This window comes from Oncorhynchus mykiss, unplaced genomic scaffold, assembly GCF_013265735.2.
Source record: "Oncorhynchus mykiss isolate Arlee unplaced genomic scaffold, USDA_OmykA_1.1 un_scaffold_639, whole genome shotgun sequence".
Classification (NCBI taxonomy): domain Eukaryota; kingdom Metazoa; phylum Chordata; class Actinopteri; order Salmoniformes; family Salmonidae; genus Oncorhynchus; species Oncorhynchus mykiss.
Genome location: NW_023494086.1, coordinates 249 through 20,000, shown reverse-complemented (window position 1 = coordinate 20,000; position 19,752 = coordinate 249). Strand labels below are relative to the sequence as shown.

Sequence of the window (19,752 nt, the reverse complement as noted above, 5' to 3'; positions counted from 1 at the left end):
GAGGGCAGATAGAGAGGGAGAAGGAGAGGGAGAGAGAGGCGAGAAAGACAATTCACTAAAAAGTAGGATATTATAGAGTTGTGTTCCTATACCTCATGGGAAGATGACTTGGGCTTAATTAAAACACAGCCAAAATAAACTGGATCGTATAAGGGGACACAAAACATTTAGTTATCTTTATGGGGAGTTGATCTTCCAAAAAAAAATAAAAAATAAAATTGTATTCAGCCTCTTGAAAATAATAAGAAAAAAAAGCTGAAAGAAATGTCTGAAAAGGTTTGACAAGCAGCTACAAAATAAGCAAAGAAATATGCAATTCCGCTTAGAGAACAAACATTTAGAAATCTCTTTGCTAAAAATTGAAAGGCAGTTTTATTAGGGAAATCAAAGGTCAAACGTGACTGAACGTTGCCATGGCAATACGAGATCCCCACCCCCCCGCCCACCCAACAGAATCCACCAATGGGATCAGGAGTGTGATGTCACAGTAACCCCCCCCCCCCCCAGCCAATAAAAAAAAAAGGTTAAGACATCAACCATCCTCCAATGAGGTCACAGGACCAAAACACCAACGGTTAGGCCCCGCCCTGAAGACGGACGGATTAGAGCCGTTTTCCTTCTCCCTGGAAAAAGACAAAGTGTCAAAAAGACAATCAACACCCAGTAAGAAAAATAGGAGGGAGAGAGGAGGAGGGCGTTAAGACAAGATGCACCCAGTAAGAAAAATAGGAGGGAGAGAGGAGGAGGGCGTTAAGACAAGATGCACCCAGTAAGAAAAATAGGAGGGAGAGAGGAGGAGGGCGTTAAGACAATCAATACCCAGTAAGAAAAATAGGAGGGAGAGAGGAGGAGGGCGTTAAGACAATCAATACCCAGTAAGAAAAATAGGAGGGAGAGAGGAGGAGGGCGTTAAGACAAGATGCACCCGGAATTTTTTTTAGCAAAAAAGTGGTTGTTTGGGGGCTTTTCAATATCAGTGGGGGTTAAAGAAAGAGAGAAACAAAAAAAAGAAATCCAAATACAGGAGTCTGTGTGTGTGGGTTTGTGTGTGTGAAATGTCACCATCTTGATTTTAAGTGCTGAGCAGAATAGTTGGGAGTAAAATAAGACTGAATGCGTGTTCCAATATGGCCCCCTATTCCCTATATATAGTCCCATATGCCCCCTATTCCCGATATAGTCCCATATGGCCCCTATTCCCTATATATAGTCCCATATGGCCCCCTATTCTCTATATAGTCCCATATGGCCCCCTATTCCCGATATAGTCCCATATGGCCCCTATTCCCTATATATAGTCCCATATGGCCCCCTATTCTCTATATAGTCCCATATGGCCTCTATTCCCTATATATAGTCCCATATGGACCCCTATTCCCTATATAGTCCCATGGGGCTGTGGTCAAAACTAGGAATAGTTTGCCCTTTGGAACGTTGCCTGACTCGTTTGATTGGACGAAATAGACAAAGGCGACAGGAGGATTGTGGTGAGGTCAAGAGTTCAAGACTCCGTCAAGACCCCCCCCAAACCCCCCCCCAAAAAGTGAATGAAGAAAAAATAAATCAAAAGGACAAGGAAGTGAAACAGAAGAGACTTGTCTTCTTAGAATCTGATACATTATGACATCATCACAACTTAGAACCACGGCATGACACAACCAGGAAATGACAGCAACGCAATACTATGGAAACCAAAGCAGACAGAGGAGCAAGCTGATAGGATGAAGGGAGTAGGGAGACCAGGAAGGGGTTTAGGTAATATATCAGGTTAATTAGGATGAAGGGAGTAGGGGAGACCAGGAAGGGGTTTAGGTTATACAGTGCCTTGCGAAAGTATTCAGCCCCCTTGAACTTTGCGACCTTTTGCCACATTTCAGGCTTCAAACATAAGGATATAAAACTGTATTTTTTTGTGAAGAATCAACAACAAGTGGGACACAATCATGAAGTGGAACGACATTTATTGGATATTTCAAACTTTTTTAACAAATCAAAAACTGAAAAATTGGGCGTGCAAAAATTATTCAGCCTCTTTACTTCAGTGCAGCAAACTCTCTTCAGAAGTTCAGTGAGGATCTCTGAATGATGTGTGTAATCAAGTCTCCGTATAAATGCACCTGCACTGTGATAGTCTCAGAGGTCCGTTTTAAAAGCGCAGAGAGCGTCATGAAGAACAAGGAACACACCAGGCAGGTCCGAGATACTGTTGTGAAGAAGTTTAAAGCCGGATTTGGATACAAAAAGATTTCCCAAGCTTTAAACATCCCAAGGAGCACTGTGCAAGCGATAATATTGAAATGGAAGGAGTATCAGACCACTGCAAATCTACCAAGACCTGGCCGTCCCTCTAAACTTTCAGCTCATACAAGGAGGAAGACTGATCAGAGATGCAGCCAAGAGGCCCATGATCACTCTGGATGAACTGCAGAGATCTACAGCTGAGGTGGGAGACTCTGTCCATAGGACAGACAATCAGTCGTATATTGCACAAATCTGGCCTTTATGGAAGAGTGGCAAGAAGAAAGCCATTTCTTAAAGATATCCATAAAAGTGTTGTTTAAAGTTTGCCACAAGCCACCTGGGAGACACACCAAACATGTGGAAGAAGGTGCTCTGGTCAGATGAAACCAAATTGAACTTTTTGGCAACAATGCAAACGTTATGTTTGGCGTAAAAGCAACACAGCTCATCACACTGACACACCATCCCCACTGTCAAACATGGTGGTGGCAGGCATCATGGTTTGGGCCTGCTTCAGCAGGAACAGGGAAGATGGTTAAATTGATGGGAAGATGATGGAGCCAAATACAGGACCATTCTGGAAGAAAACCTGATGGAGTCTGCAAAAGACCTGAGACTGGGACGGAGATTTGTCTTCCAACAAGACAATGATCCAAAACATAAAGCAAAATCTACAATGGAATGGTTCAAAATAAACATATCCAGGTGTTAGAATGGCCAAGTTAAAGTCCAGACTGATTTAAATCGAGAATCTGTGGAAAGAACTGAAAACTGCTGTTCACAAATGCTCTCCATCCAACCTCACTGAGCTCGAGCTGTTTTGCAAGGAGGAATGGGAAAAAACTTCAGTCTCTCGATGTGCAAAACTGATAGAGACATACCCAAGCGACTTACAGCTGTAATCGCAGCAAAAGGTGGCGCTACAAAGTATTAACTTAAGGGGGCTGAATAATTTTGCACGCACAATTTTTCAGTTTTTGATTTGTTAAAAAAGTTTGAAATATCCAATAAATGTCGTTCCACTTTATGATTGTGTCCCACTTGTTGTTGATTCTTCACAAAAAATACAGTTTTATATCTTTTTGTTTGAAGCCTGAAATGTGGCAAAAGGTCGCAAGGTTCAAGGGGGCCGAATACTTTCGCAAGGCACTGTATATCAGGTTAATTAGGATGAAGGGAGTAGGGGAGACCAGGAAGGGGTTTAGGTAATATAACAGGTTAATTAGGATGAAGGGAGTAGGGGAGACCAGGAAGGGGTTTAGGTTATATAACAGGTTAATTAGGATGAAGGGAGTAGGGGAGACCAGGAAGGGGTTTAGGTAATATAACAGGTTAATTAGGATGAAGGGAGTAGGGGAGACCAGGAAGGGGTTTAGGTTATATAACAGGTTAATTAGGATGAAGGGAGTAGGGGAGACCAGGAAGGGGTTTAGGTAATATAACAGGTTAATTAGGATGAAGGGAGTAGGGGAGACCAGGAAGGGGTTTAGGTAATATAACAGGTTAATTAGGATGAAGGGAGTAGGGGAGACCAGGAAGGAGTTTAGAGTCATAGAACATGTCACACAATGACAAGGAAGCGATTGATGGGTACTTTGAGTTTCATAGTTAAATGACCGGAACAACGATGGTGGAAATGGAAAAGAGGGACGAGGTCTGTTATCTCTGAATGTGACTCAAATGGCACCTGATTCTCTACACTGTGCACTATATTTTCCCATACACGGCTCATAGGGTTTGGTCAAAAAGTAGTGCACTATTATAGGGAATACTAGTGCCATTTGGGAAACAGCCTGGTTCTGTGGCGGTCCTCCCAGACAATCGTCTCTTACCTCTTATAGGCGTGCCACCTGATTGGTCAATGAATGCAAATCAGATTAGAGAAGAAGAAGAAATGTTAGTAGGTGGGGAGGGGAGGAAGATAGAAGGAGAGGAAGAGAGGGAAGTAGTTGGCTTTGAGAGGAGAAGAATCACATTAGATACAATTATCAGGTCAATAAAAGAGAGAGAGAGAGATGGAGAGACAGAGAGAGACAGACAGAGATAGACAGAGAGAGAGACAAAGTGAGAGAGAGAGAGAAAGAGAGAGATAGAGACAGAGAGAGCTACAGATATAGATTATTGCAAGTGCCCTGTGTAGTTGTTGTCCATAGGGGAGAATCTATAGGGTCTGGACTGGGTTGATGTCTGGACTGGGTTGGTATCTGGACTGGGTTGGTGTCTGGACTGGGTTGATGTCTGGACTTAGTTGATGTCTGGACTGGGTTGGAATCTGGACTGGGTTGGTGGACTGGACTGGGTTGGTATCTGGACTGGGTTGGTGTCTGGACTGGGTTGATGTCTGGACTGGGTTGATGTCTGGACTGGGTTGGAATCTGGACTGGGTTGGTGACTGGACTGGGTTGGTGTCTGGACTGGGTTGGTATGTGGACTGGGTTGGTGTTGGTGTTTGGACTGGGTTGGTATCTGGACTGGGTTGGTATCTGGACTGGGTTGGTGTCTGGACTGGGTTGGTGTTGGTGTCTGGACTGGGTTGATGTCTGGACTGGTTGGTGTTGGTGTCTGGGACTGGGTAGGTGTTGGTGTCTGGACTGGGTTGGTGTCTGGGACTGGGTTGGTGTCTGGACTGGGTTGATGTCTGGACTGGGTGGTGTTGATGTCTGGACTGGGTTGATGTCTGGACTGGGTTGGTGTCTGGACTGGGTTGGTGTCTGGACTGGGTTGATGTCTGGACTGGGTTGGTGTTGATGTCTGGACTGGGTTGATGTCTGGACTGGGTTGATGTCTGGACTGGGTTGGTGTTGGTGTCTGGACTGGGTTGGTGTCTGGTCTGGGTTGGTGTTGGTGTCAGGACTGGGTTGGTGTTGGTGTCTGGACTGGGTTGATGTCTGGACTGGGTGATGTCTGGGCTTGGTTGGTGTCTGGACTGGGTTGGTGTCTGGACTGGGTTGATGTCTGGACTGGGTTGGTGTTGGTAATCTGGACTGGGTGGTGTCTGGACTGGGTTGGTGTCTGGACTGGGTTGGTATCTGGACTGGGTTGGTGTCTGGACTGGGTTGGTGTCTGGACTTGGGTTGGTGTCTGGACTGGGTTGGTGTCTGGACTGGGTTAGTGTCTGACTGGTTGGTGTCTGGACTGGGTTGGTGTCTGGACTGGGTTGGTGTCTGGACTGGGTTGGTATCTGGACTGGATTGGTATCTGGACTGGGTTGGTGTCTGGACTGGGTTGGTGTCTGGACTGGGTTGGTATCTGGACTGGGTTGGTGTCTGGACTGGGTTGGTGTCTGGACTGGGTTGGTATCTGGACTGGGTTGGTGTCTGGACTGGGTTGGTATCTGGGACTGGGTTGGTATCTGGACTGGGTTGGTATCTGGACTGGGTTGGTGTCTGGACTGGGTTGGTATCTGAACTGGGTTGGTATCTGGACTGGGTTGGTGTCTGGACTGGTTTTATTTGAGACAGTCATTTACAGTGGAGGGAGTATAGACAGGAAAACACTATACAGTGTTATGGGGGAGTGAATGAGTGAAGGAGAGAGAGATATATTAAGTTAGTGAGTGAATGAGTGAAGGAGAGAGATATATATTAAGTGAGTGAATGAGTGAAGGAGAGAGAGATATATTAAGTGAGTGAATGAGTGAAGGAGAGAGAGATATATTAAGTGAGTGAATGAGTGAAGGAGAGAGAGATATATTAAGTGAGTGAATGAGTGAAGGAGAGAGAGATATATTAAGTGAGTGAATGAGTGAAGGAGAGAGAGATATATTAAGTGAGTGAATGAGTGAGTGAAGGAGATAGATATATATATTTAGTGAGTGAACGAGTGAAGGAGAGAGAGATATATTAAGTGAGTGAAGGAGAGAGAGATATATTACGTGAGTGAATGAGTGAAGGAGAGAGATATATATTAAGTGAGTGAATGAGTGAGTGAAGGAGATAGATATATATATTTAGTGAGTGAACGAGTGAAGGAGAGAGAGATATATTAAGTGAGTGAATGAGTGAAGGAGAGAGAGATATATTAAGTTGGTGAGTGAATGAGTGAAGGAGAGAGAGATATATTACGTGAGTGAATGAGTGAAGGAGAGAGAGATATATTACGTGAGTGAATGAGTGAAGGAGAGAGAGATATATTAAGTGAGTGAATGAGTGAGTGAAGGAGAGAGAGATATATTAAGTGAGTGAATGAGTGAAGGAGAGAGAGATATATTAAGTGAGTGAATGAGTGAAGGAAGAGAGAGATATATTAAGTGAGTGAAGGAGAGAGAGATATATTATGTGAGTGAATGAGTGAAGGGGTCAACAGGAGAAAGCATTTTAGTCCAATAGAAAGATGTAGGGTGGTCAAGTGTGTGTCATACTGTGTGCGTGTGTGTGTGTGTGTGTGTGTGTGTGTGTGTATCTAAGTGTGTGTGACCACAGTGGTCGTTCTCCAACGCATCAGCAATCAGTCAGTGTATGAATACGGTGAGCAGTGAGCGAGCAGCATTAGTGTGGGTACAGACAGTGTTCTGATCCCAACTGACACCCTATTCCCTATCCAGTGCACTACTTTTGACCAGAGGCCCTGATGTGTGTAGCACTACATAGGGAATAGGGAGCCGTGAGGGACCACAGTGTGAGGACAAAGGAAACAGCAGACAGGTGAGGGGGGGGGGGGGGGGGTAGCGATATCTTTCAGAGGTTAAAGCACTTACCAAAGGACTCTGTTGTTTAAGAGAGACACAGAGAGAAGAAGAAACAGCATAGACACAGCATTACAGTCCTTTCATTAGAGACAGTTACACAACCTTGACTTAACCTTTCAACAACCAGCTGATTGGTCAAATAGAGCGTATGGAGCCGCTGATCAGATGAAACGACAAACTATGACTTGTAATTGTTGTCCGATAGCTAAAACTCAAGATCCAACGAGGACGAATAATGTCCAATAATCGGATAATGTAAACATGTATAACTTTAATAAATTGATTTACATTCTGGTTAGCAGATAGACAAAATTGAAAAGTGAATAACAGCGATGCTATAATAGTAGTGAGATGTCTTGACAGCAGAGTAATATAACCCGTCCAGTCACAACAGGGGATAGAAATATAAGGGTTCTGAATAAGGAAGTGCCGGGGCTGAGCCAGAGGTAGACAGAGAAGCCAAGGGTCATAGTTCAAACAGAAGCCAGAGGGATTGTGGGTCCAGAGTCTGGCCCAAAAGCAGAGGAGAGGGAGGGAGCAAAAATAGCTTTAATAAGAAGTACAGGGAAATTCCAATTCTAATTCTCTTCATTGCGTTCCCATCAGGAAAATCTGGGAGTGGAGTTGGAATTTGGTTTACTTTTCTGAATTGACCGGAATTGAGCCCAACCGATTAGAGGGTGAGGGAGCTAACACTGGAGATGGAGTCTCACACTACTGTGCCTATTCCACACTGAGACCCAAACACAGCGGTTATTCTAATTGGTGGAAGCATCGTTTTGTAAAGGTTAACACAGCAGGATCTTCATTGTCAGAAGGTAGACATTCTGCTATCGTCTAGGTGCAGAGAGGCCTTTTAACATTGTTGTTGTTCTGGCTGCAACAATGAGGCTCACATTGAGGGTCCACCTCTACGGATGACCTTGTAGAGGTCACGAATCAATACGTTTTTTTAATGTCTTTTGTCACAAGTCGGCAGACTGGACAAAGTTGAAGGAATCCAAGAAGAGTTGAGAATATGCAGCAGTCATCCAATCACAGCAGTGTTCTACCACTGGAGAGGGAGGTGGTTCAGACCAATCACAGCAGTGTTCTACACTGGAGAGGGAGGTGGTTCAGACCAATCACAGCAGTGTTCTACACTGGAGAGGGAGGTGGTTCAGACCAATCACAGCAGTGTTCTACACTGGAGAGGGAGGTGGTTCAGACCAATCACAGCAGTGTTCTACACTGGAGAGGGAGGTGGTTCCGACCAATCACAGCAGTGGTCTATACTGGAGAGGGAGGTGGTTCAGACCAATCACAGCAGTGTTCTACACTGGAGAGGGATGGTGGTTCCGACCAATCACAGCAGTGGTCTATACTGGAGAGGGAGGTGGTTCCGACCAATCACAGCAGTGGTCTATACTGGAGAGGGAGGTGGTTCCGACCAATCACAGCAGTGGTCTATACTGGAGAGGGAGGTGGTTCAGACCAATCACAGCAGTGTTTTACACTGGAGAGGGAGGTGGTTCAGACCAATCACAGCAGTGTTCTACACTGGAGAGGGAGGTGGTTCAGACCAATCACAGCAGTGTTCTACACTGGAGAGGGAGGTGGTTCCGACCAATCACAGCAGTGTTCTACACTGGAGAGGGGAGGTGGTTCCGACCAATCACAGCAGTGTTCTACACTGGAGAGGGAGGTGATTAAGACCAATCACAGCAGTGGTCTACACTGGAGAGGGAGGTGGTTCAGACCAATCACAGCAGTGTTCTACACTGGAGAGGGAGGTGGTTCAGACCAATCACAGCAGTGTTCTACACTGGAGAGGGAGGTGGTTCAGACCAATCACAGCAGTGTTCTACACTGGAGAGGGAGGTGGTTCAGACCAATCACAGCAGTGTTCTACACTGGAGAGGGAGGTGGTTCAGACCAATCACAGCAGTGTTCTACACTGGAGAGGGAGGTGGTTCAGACCAATCACAGCAGTGTTCTACACTGGAGAGGGAGGTGGTTCAGACCAATCACAGCAGTGTTCTACACTGGAGAGGGAGGTGGTTCAGACCAATCACCAGCAGTGGTCTATACTGGAGAGGGAGGTGGTTCAGACCAATCACAGCAGTGTTCTACACTGGAGAGGGAGGTGGTTCAGACAAGACACCGTACTTCACATTACAAATGTACGCAAACATACCGTACATGGAAAGATTTATCTGTATTTTTAGTAAAGGGGAGCTGCTCAGTCACTCCGAGTGTGTCTTATATCATTGCTTAGACCATGGCCTTGGGGTAAGCAGTTTGTTGTTAGATAAAGAGGTAAGTCTGTCACGATGGTGAGTGTGTCTGAAGACCCTCCAGGGTTTGGAGGAAAGCAGAGAGATTAGAGAGAGAGAAAAGCCTTGGACCAGGAACAAAAGGACAGGAGATAGAACAACCATACAACACAATAACTGACATCAACTCACAGGGAGAAAACAAGAGAGAGAGAGAGAGAGAAAGAGAGAGAGAGAGAGGAGAAGAGAGGTGTTTCAATAAAAAGAACAGAACCCCAAACAAAAGAGGAGAAATAGGGAAACAAAAATAAAGCAGTGAACAGAAGACTAGAAAGAGAAAGAGAGGGAGAACGGAGGACTAGAAAGAGAAAGAGAGGGGGAGTGGAGGACTAGAAAGAGAAAGAGAGGGGGAGTGGAGGACTAGAAAGAGAAAGAGGAGGGGGAGAGGAGGACTAGAAAGAGAAAGAGAGGGGGAACGGAGGACTAGAAAGAGAAAGAGAGGGGGAACGGAGGACTAGAAAGAGAAAGAGAGGGGAGTGGAGGACTAGAAAGAGAAAGGAGAGGGGGAGAGGAGGACTAGAAAGAGAAAGAGAGGGGGAACGGAGGACTAGAAAGAGAAAGAGAGGGGGAACGGAGGACTAGAAAGAGAAAGAGAGGGGGAGTGGAGGACTAGAAAGAGAAAGAGAGGGGGAGAGGAGGACTAGAAAGAGAAAGAGAGGGGGAGAGGAGGACTAGAAAGAGAGAGGGAGAGGAGGACTAGAAAGAGAAAGAGGGGGAGCGGAGGACTAGAAAGAGAGAAGGAGAGGAGGACTAGAAAGAGAGGGGGAGCGGAGGACTAGAAAGAGAGAGGAGGACTCGAAAGAGAACGAGAGGGGAAGAGGAGGACTAGAAAGAGAAAGAGAGGGGGAGAGGAGGACTAGAAAGAGAAAGAGCGGGGGAGAGGAGGACTAGAAAGAGAGAGGGAGAGGAGGACTAGAAAGAGAAAGAGAGGGGGAGCGGAGGACTAGAAAGAGAGGGAGTGGAGGACTAGAAAGAGAAAGAGAGGGGGGAGCGGAGGACTAGAAAGAGAAAGAGAGGGGGAGAGGAGGACTAGAAAGAGAAAGACAGGGGGAGCATAGGACTAGAAAGAGAAAGAGAGGGGGAGAGAAGGACTAGAAAGAGAACGAGAGGGGGAGAGGAGGACTAGAAAGAGAAAGAGAGGGGGAGAGGAGGACTAGAAAGAGAAAGAGAGGGGGAGCGGAGGACTAGAAAGAGAAAGAGAGGGGGGAGGAGGACTAGAAAGAGAAAGAGAAAGAGAGGGGGAGAGGAGGATTAGAAAGAGAAAGAGAGAGGGAGCGGAGGACTAGAAAGAGAAAGAGAGGGGGAGTGGAGGACTAGAAAGAGAAAGAGAGGGGGAGTGGAGGACTAGAAAGAGAAAGAGAGGGGGAGAGGAGGACTAGAAAGAGAAAGACAGGGGGAGCGGAGGACTAGAAAGAGAAAGACAGGGGGGAGGAGGACTAGAAAGAGAAAGAGAAAGAGAGGGGGAGAGGAGGACTAGAAAGAGAAAGAGAAGGGGAGTGGAGGACTAGAAAGAGAAAGAGAGGGGGAGAGGAGGACTAGAAAGAGAAAGACAGGGGGAGCGGAGGACTAGAAAGAGAAAGACAGGGGGGAGGAGGACTAGAAAGAGAAGAGAAAGAGAGGGGGAGAGGAGGACTAGAAAGAGAAGAGAGGGGGAGAGGAGGACTAGAAAGAGAAAGACAGGGGGAGCGGAGGACTAGAAAGAGAAAGACAGGGGGAGGAGGACTAGAAAGAGAAAGAGAAAGAGAGGGGGATGAGGAGGACTAGAAAGAGAAAGAGAAGGGGAGCGGAGGACTAGAAAGAGAAAGAGAGTGGGAGAGGAGGACTAGAAAGAGAAAGAGAGGGGGAGCGGAGGACTAGAAAGAGAAAGAGAGTGGGAGAGGAGGACTAGAAAGAGAAAGAGAAGGGGAGCGGAGGACTAGAAAGAGAAAGAGAGTGGGAGAGGAGGACTAGAAAGAGAAAGAGAAAGAGAGGGGGAGAGGAGGACTAGAAAGAGAAAGAGAAGAGAAGTGGAGGACTAGAAAGAGAAAGAGAGTGGGAGAGGAGGACTAGAAAGAGAAAGAGAGGGGAGCGGAGGACTAGAAAGAGAAAGAGAGTGGGAGAGGAGGACTAGAAAGAGAAAGAGAAGGGAGAGCGGAGGACTAGAAAGAGAAAGAGAGTGGGAGAGGAGGACTAGAAAGAGAAGAGAAAGAGAGGGGGAGCGGAGGACTAGAAAGAGAAAGAGAAGGGGAGTGGAGCACTAGAAAGAGAAAGAGAGGGGGAGAGGAGGACTAGAAAGAGAAAGAGAAGAGAAGTGGAGGACTAGAAAGAGAAAGAGAGTGGGAGAGGAGGACTAGAAAGAGAAAGAGAAGGGGAGCGGAGGACTAGAAAGAGAAAGAGAGGGGGAGAGGAGGGACTAGAAAGAGAAAGAGAAGGGGAGCGGAGGACTAGAAAGAGAAAGAGAGTGGGAGCGGAGGACTAGAAAGAGAAAGAGAGTGGGAGAGGAGGACTAGAAAGAGAAAGAGAGGGGGAGCGGAGGACTAGAAAGAGAAAGAGAAGGGGAGCGGAGGACTAGAAAGAGAAAGAGAGTGGGAGAGGAGGACTAGAAAGAGAAAGAGAGGGGGAGCGGAGGACTAGAAAGAGAAAGAGAGGGGGAGCGGAGGACTAGAAAGAGAAAGAGAGTGGGGAGAGGAGGACTAGAAAGAGAAAGAGAGGGGGAGCGGAGGACTAGAAAGAGAAAGAGAAGGGGAGCGGAGGACTAGAAAGAGAAAGAGAGTGGGAGAGGAGGACTAGAAAGAGAAAGAGAGGGGGAGCGGAGGACTAGAAAGAGAAAGAGAGGGGAGAGGAGGAATAGAAAGAGAAAGAGAGGGGGAGCGGAGGAATAGAAGAGAAAGAGAGGGGGAGAAGAGGACTATAAAGAGAGGGGGAGCGGAGGACTAGAAAGAGAAAGAGAGGGGGAGAGGAGGAAGAGAAAGAGAAAGAGAAAGAGAGGGGGAGCGGAGGACTAGAAAGACAGGGGGAGCGGAGGATTAGAAAGAGAAAGACAGGGGGAGCGGAGGATTAGAAAGAGAAAGACAGGGGAGCGGAGGATTAGAAAGAGAAAGACAGGGGGAGCGGAGGATTAGAAGAGAAAGGACAGGGGGAGCGGAGAGATTAGAAAGAGAAAGACAGGGGGAGCGGAGGACTAGAAAGAGAAAGAGAAGGGGAGCGGAGGACTAGAAAGAGAAAGAGAGTGGGAGAGGAGGACTAGAAAGAGAAAGAGAGGGGGAGCGGAGGACTAGAAAGAGAAAGAGAGGGGGAGAGGAGGAATAGAAAGAGAAAGAGAGGGGGAGCGGAGGAATAGAAAGAGAAAGAGAGGGGGAGAAGAGGACTATAAAGAGAGGGGGAGCGGAGGACTAGAAAGAGAAAGAGAGGGGGAGAGGAGGAAGAGAAAGAGAAAGAGAAAGAGAGGGGGAGCGGAGGACTAGAAAGACAGGGGGAGCGGAGGATTAGAAAGAGAAAGACAGGGGGAGCGGAGGATTAGAAAGAGAAAGACAGGGGAGCGGAGGATTAGAAAGAGAAGACAGGGGGAGCGGAGGATTAGAAAGAGAAAGACAGGGGGAGCGGAGGATTAGAAAGAGAAAGACAGGGGGAGCGGAGGATTAGAAAGAGAAAGACAGGGGAGCGGAGGATTAGAAGAGAAAGACAGGGGGAGCGGAGGATTAGAAAGAGAAAGACAGGGGGAGAGCGGAGGATTAGAAAGAGAAAGACAGGGGGAGCGGAGGATTAGAAAGAGAAAGACAGGGGGAGCGGAGGATTAGAAAGAGAAAGACAGGGGGAGCGGAGGATTAGAAAGAGGGGGAGCAGAGGATTAGAAAGAGGGGGGTAACATTGTGTTGACACTCGTATTTTCCCGCTGATCACTCCATACCTGAACGGAGCTGTTTGATTCGCCCGTTGTTATTGGTGGTGTTGACAGGGAGGAAGTCTTTAAACCAGGTGATTTCTGGGTCGGGGTTGCCGCTAGCAGCACACAGCATGGTGGCCGTTCTAGAGCGTTCAACCACCTTCAGCTGGGGACCCATGTCTATGGTGGGGAACCCCGAGGGGAGCTGATCCTCTGGAGGCGAGAGAGAGAGAGACAGAGAGAGAGAGAGAGACACAGAGAGAGAGAGAGAGAGAGAGATGAGAGACACAGAGAGAGAGACAGAGAGAGAGAGAGGAGACACAGAGAGAGAGAGAGAGAGAGAGAGAGAGAGACAGAGAGACACAGACACAGAGAGAGAGAGAGAGAGAGAGAGAGAGAGAGAGAGACAGAGAGACACAGAGACAGAGAGAGAGAGAGAGAAGAGAGGAGAGAGAGAGAGATAGAGAGACACAGAGAGAGAGATAGAGAGAGACACAAAGAGAGACACAGAGAGATTATTCCGAGATTTGATTAAACTGGGATAGAATCAGAGTAGTGAAGTAAACTGCCAGTCATTCAGTGAGTCATGACTCTCTCTCTGATTCATGAATAAACTGCCCTCATGTTCCAGTCATTCAGTGAGTCATGACTCTCTCTCTGATTCATGAATAAACTGCCCTCATGTTCCAGTGATTCAGTGAGTCATGACTCTCTCTCTGATTCATGAATAAACTGCCCTCATGTTCCAGTGATTCAGTGAGTCATGACTCTCTCTCTGATTCATGAATAAACTGCCCTCATGTTCCAGTGATTCAGTGAGTCATGACTCTCTCTCTGATTCATGAATAAACTGCCCTCATGTTCCAGTGATTCAGTGAGTCATGACTCTCTCTCTCTGATTCATGAATAAACTGCCCTCATGTTCCAGTGATTCAGTGAGTCATGACTCTCTCTCTCTGATTCATGAATAAACTGCCCTCATGTTCCAGTGATTCAGTGAGTCATGACTCTCTCTCTCTGATTCATGAATAAACTGCCCTCATGTTCCAGTGATTCAGTGAGTCATGACTCTCTCTCTTCTGATTCATGAATAAACTGCCCTCATGTTCCAGTGATTCAGTGAGTCATGACTCTCTCTCTGATTCATGAATAAATAAAGAATAAAGAGAACAATAAATAGTAGTATAGTATGTTGCAGCCACAGCAGGTCAGTATAGTATAGAATAGAATAGTATAGCATAGTATAGTATAGTATAGTATAGTATAGTATAGAATAGTGTAGCATAGTATAGTATAGTATAGTATAGTATAGTATAGAATAGTGTAGCATAGTATAGTATAGTATAGTATAGTATAGTACAGTATAGCATAGTATAGTATAGCATAGTATAGTACAGTATAGTATAGTATAGCATAGTATAGTACAGTATAGTATAGTATAGCATAGTATAGTACAGTATAGTATAGTATAGTATAGCATAGAATAGTGTAGCATAGTATAGTACAGTATAGTATAGTATAGCATAGTATAGTACAGTATAGTATAGTATAGCATAGTATAGTACAGTATAGTATAGTATAGCATAGTATAGTATAGCATAGAATAGTACAGTATAGTATAGTATAGTATAGTATAGTATAGTATAGCATAGAATAGTGTAGCATAGTATAGTACAGTATAGTATAGTATAGCATAGTATAGTATAGCATAGTATAGTATAGCATAGAATAGTACAGTATAGTATAGTATAGCATAGTATAGTACAGTATAGTATAGTATAGCATAGTATAGTATAGCATAGAATAGTACAGTATAGTATAGTATAGCATAGTATAGTACAGTATAGTATAGCATAGTATAGCATAGAATAGGTAGCATAGTATAGTACAGTATAGTATAGTATAGCATAGTATAGTACAGTATAGTATAGTATAGTATAGTACAGTATAGTATAGCATAGTATAGTATAGCATAGAATAGTACGGTATAGTATAGTATAGTATAGTATAGTATAGTATAGTATAGCATAGAATAGTGTAGCATAGTATAGTACAGTATAGTATAGTATAGCATAGTATAGTATAGTATAGCATAGTATAGTATAGCATAGAATAGTACAGTATAGTATAGTATAGCATAGTATAGTACAGTATAGTATAGTATAGCATAGTATAGTATAGCATAGAATAGTACAGTATAGTATAGTATAGCATAGTATAGTACAGTATAGTATAGTATAGCATAGTATAGTATAGCATAGAATAGTACAGTATAGTATAGTATAGTATAGTATAGTATAGCATAGAATAGTGTAGCATAGTATAGTACAGTATAGTATAGTATAGCATAGTATAGTATAGCATAGAATAGTACAGTATAGTATAGTATAGTATAGCATAGAATAGTGTAGCATAGTATAGTACAGTATAGTATAGTATAGCATAGTATAGTATAGCATAGAATAGTACAGTATAGTATAGTATAAGCATAGTATAGTACAGTATAGTATAGTATAGTATAGTATAGCATAGAATAGTACAGTATAGTATAGTATAGCATAGTATAGTACAGTATAGTATAGTATAGCATAGTATAGTATAGCATAGAATAGTACAGTATAGTATAGTATAGCATAGTATAGTATAGCATAGAATAGTACAGTATAACATAGTGTAGCATAGTATAGTATAACATAGAATAGTATAGTATAGCATAGTATAGTACAGTATAACATAGTGTAGCATAGTATAGTATAGTATAACATAGTGTGTAGCATAGTACAGTATAACATAGAATAGTATAGTATAGCATAGTATAGTATAGCATAGCATAGAATAGTACAGTATAACATAGTGTAGCATAGCATAGTATAACATAGAATAGTATAGTATAGCATAGAATAGTACAGTATAGTATAGTATAGTATAGAATAGTATAGTATAGTATAGTATAGAATAGTATAGTATAGTATAGTATAGAATAGTATAGTATAGTATAGTATAGCATAGTATAACATAGAATAGTATAGTATATAGCATAGAATAGTACAGTATAGTATAGTATAGCATAGTATAGTATAGCATAGAATAGTACAGTATAACATAGTGTAGCATAGCATAGTATAACATAGAATAGTATAGTATAGCATAGAATAGTACAGTATAGTATAGAATAGTATAGTATAGTATAGTATAGAATAGTATAGTATAGTATAGTATAGAATAGTACAGTATAACATAGTGTAGCATAGCATAGTATAACATAGAATAGTATAGTATAGCATAGAATAGTACAGTATAACATAGTGTAGCATAGCATAGTATAACATAGAATAGTATAGTATAGCATAGTATAGTATAGTATAGCATAGAATAGTACAGTATAACATAGTGTAGCATAGCATAGTATAACATAGAATAGTATAGTATAGCATAGTATAGTATAGTATAGCATAGAATAGTACAGTATAACATAGTGTAGCATAGCATAGTATACATAGAATAGTATAGTATAGCATAGTATAGTATAGCATAGCATAGCATAGTACAGTATAACATAGTGTAGCATAGCATAGTATAACATAGAATAGTATAGTATAGCATAGTATAGTATAGCATAGCATAGCATAGTATAGTATAATACAGTATAGTATAGTATAGTATAGCATAACATAGCATGGTATAGTATAATACAGGATAATATACTATAGTATAGCATAGTATAGCACAGTATAGTAAAGCATTGTACAGTATAGCATAGTATAGTATGGTATAGCATAGTATAGCATAGTATAGCACAGTATAGTATAGTATAGCATAGTATAGCATAGTATAATACAGTATAGTATAGTATGTATGGTATCGTATAGTATAGCACAGTATAGCATAGCATAGTATAGTATAGCATATTATAGCATGGTATAGCATAGTATAGCATAGTATAGTATAGCATAGTATAGCATAGTATGGTATAGTACAGCACAGTACAGTGCATTATAGTATAGTATATGACAGTATAGTATGTTGCAGTGCCACCCAGGCCAGTATAGTATAGTATAACAAAGTATAGTAGTATAGTACAGCATAGTATGGTAGTATAGTACAGTATAGTATAGGATAGTATAGTATAGTATAACACAGGATAGTATAGTATGGTACAGTATAGCATAGTATAGGATGGTATAGGATAGTGTAGGAAAGTATAGTATAGTATGGTATAGTGGGGTATAGTATAGTGTGCCACAGTGCTAATCCAGGGCAGTATAGTGTAGTATAGTATATCATAGGATAGTATAGCACAGTATAGTACATCAGTATAGTATAGTATAGTAACGTAGTATAGTATAGTATAGCGTAGTAGTAGTATAGAAATATATATATAGTGGTGCAGGGGTATGGTATAGTGCAGTATAGTGTTGTATAGTAGTGTAGTATAGCATAGTGCGGTGTGGTATGGTGTAGTATAGTGCAGTGTAGAATATTGGTATATACCACACTATGGTATAGTATATTATGGTGTGGTATAGTGTGGTATGGTATAGTGTAGTATAGTATGGTACAGTGTGGTATAGTATAGCACGGGATAGTGTAGTATTGTGCTGTTTAGTGTAGCATGGTACAGCTTAGTATAGTGCAGTATGGTATAGGTATAGCATAATATAGTGTAGTATAGTGCGGTATAGTGTAGTATAGTGCTGTATAGTGTAGTATGGTATGATATAGGTTAGTATAGTGTGGTATAGTGCAGTGTAGTGTAGTATATCATAGTATAGTGCTGTATAGTGTAGTATGGTATGATATAGGTTAGTATAGTGTGGTATAGTATATCACAGTGTAGTATAGTGTGATATGGTGTGCTATAGTGTGATATGGTATAGTGTAGTATAGTATAGTGTGGTATAGTATAGCACAGTGTAGTATAGTGTGATATGGTGTGGTGTAGTGCAGTGTAGTGTAGTATATATAGTGTGGTGTAGTATAGTGTAGTATATCACAGTATGGTGTAGCGTGGTATAGTATAGTGTAGTATAGTATGGTATATTCCGTGTAATATGTGTGTAGCATAGTATAGCATAGTGTGGTATAGCGCAGTATGTATAGTGTAGTATAGTATGGCATAGTGTGGTATAGCGCAGTATAGTATAGTGTAGTATAGTAGCATGCATAGTGTGGTATAGTGCAGCACAGTGTGGTATAGTGCAGTATATTGTGGTATAGTGTAGCATGGTACAGTATAGTGTGGTATAGTGCAGTACAGTGTTGTACGGTGTAGTATAGTGTGGCGTGGTCTAGTATAATGTGGGCGTAGTATAGTGTAGTATAGTGATATAGTATGGTATAGTGTAGTATAGTATAGTATGGTATAGTGTAGTATAGTGTAGTATAGTATGGTATAGCGTGTTGCTGTGCTTCCCCAGGTAGATTAAACAGACATTATATCCATTATAATTCTGCTCACTATAAGGCTTTCCAGTACTTATAGCATGAGACTGAAGAGAGGAGAACTGCTGTTCAAAGACTCTCTCCGTCTCTCTCTCTCTTTCTTTCTTTCTCTCTCCACGTCTCTCTCTCTCTCTCTTTCTTTCTCTCTCCACGTCTCTCTCTCTCTCTTTCTCTCTCCACGTCTCTCTCTCTCTTTCTTTCTCTCTCCACGACTCTCTCTCTCCCTCTTTATCTCTCTCCCCGTCTCTCTCTCTCTCTTTCTTTCTCTCTCCGCATCTCTCTCTCTCTCTCTCTTTCTTTCTCTCTCCACGACTCTCTCTCTCCCTCTTTATCTCTCTCCCCGTCTCTCTCTCTCTCCTCTTTTTCTATATTTTTGACATTTTGTCAGGAAATGCAGCTCTGTCTCAGGTTTGCTGTGGTGCAGTGGTTGCACAGCCTTTCCTCTACAGGGAGCCAGCTTTTCCTGTGTCTACCCTTCTCAATGGCAAGGCTGTGCTCACTGAGCCTGTACTTTGTCAAGGTTTTTCTAAGGTTTTGATCAGTAACCATGGTCAAATATTTAGCCACAGTGTACTGTCGATTTAGGGCCAGATAGCACTGCATTTGGTTGTGTTTGTTCTTGTGTTCCAATAAGCAATATAGTTTGTTTGACTGTGTGTAATTTGGTTTATTCTGATTGATTGGATGTTCTGGTCCTGAGGCTTCAGTGTGTTAGTAGAACAAGTTTGTGAACTCAGCCCCAGGACCAGCTGGATGAGGGGACTGAGGCTTCAGTGGTCAGTAGAACAGGTTAGTGAACTCAGCCCCAGGACCAGCTGGATGAGGGGACTGAGGCTTCAGTGTGTTAGTAGAACAGGTTAGTGAACTCAGCCCAGGACCAGCTGGATGAGGGGACTGAGGCTTCAGCGTGTTAGTAGAACAGGTTTGTGAACTCAGCCCCAGGACCAGCTGGATGAGGGGACTGAGGCTTCAGTGTGTTAGTAGAACAGGTTTGTGAACTCAGCCTCAGGACCAGCTGGATGAGGGGACTCTTTTCTTTGCTCAGCTCTTGGCATTGCAGGGCTTGGTAATGATATGAGAGTGGGTCACTGTATTTTAGATGTTTCCAAAACTTAATTGCTCTTTTTTAAAGTTTTATTATTAGTGGATATTGGCCTAATTCTGCCCTGCATGCATTGTCTGTAGCTTCCTCTGGACATGTAGGA

The 19,752-nt window shown here is 43.2% G+C and overlaps 1 pseudogene; it reads right to left on the bottom strand.

The window, feature by feature from the left end:
- Positions 1 to 13,318, bottom strand: part of LOC118960779 — a 46,595-nt pseudogene extending 33,277 nt beyond the window's left edge.
- Positions 13,319 to 19,752: the final 6,434 nt, after the last annotated feature.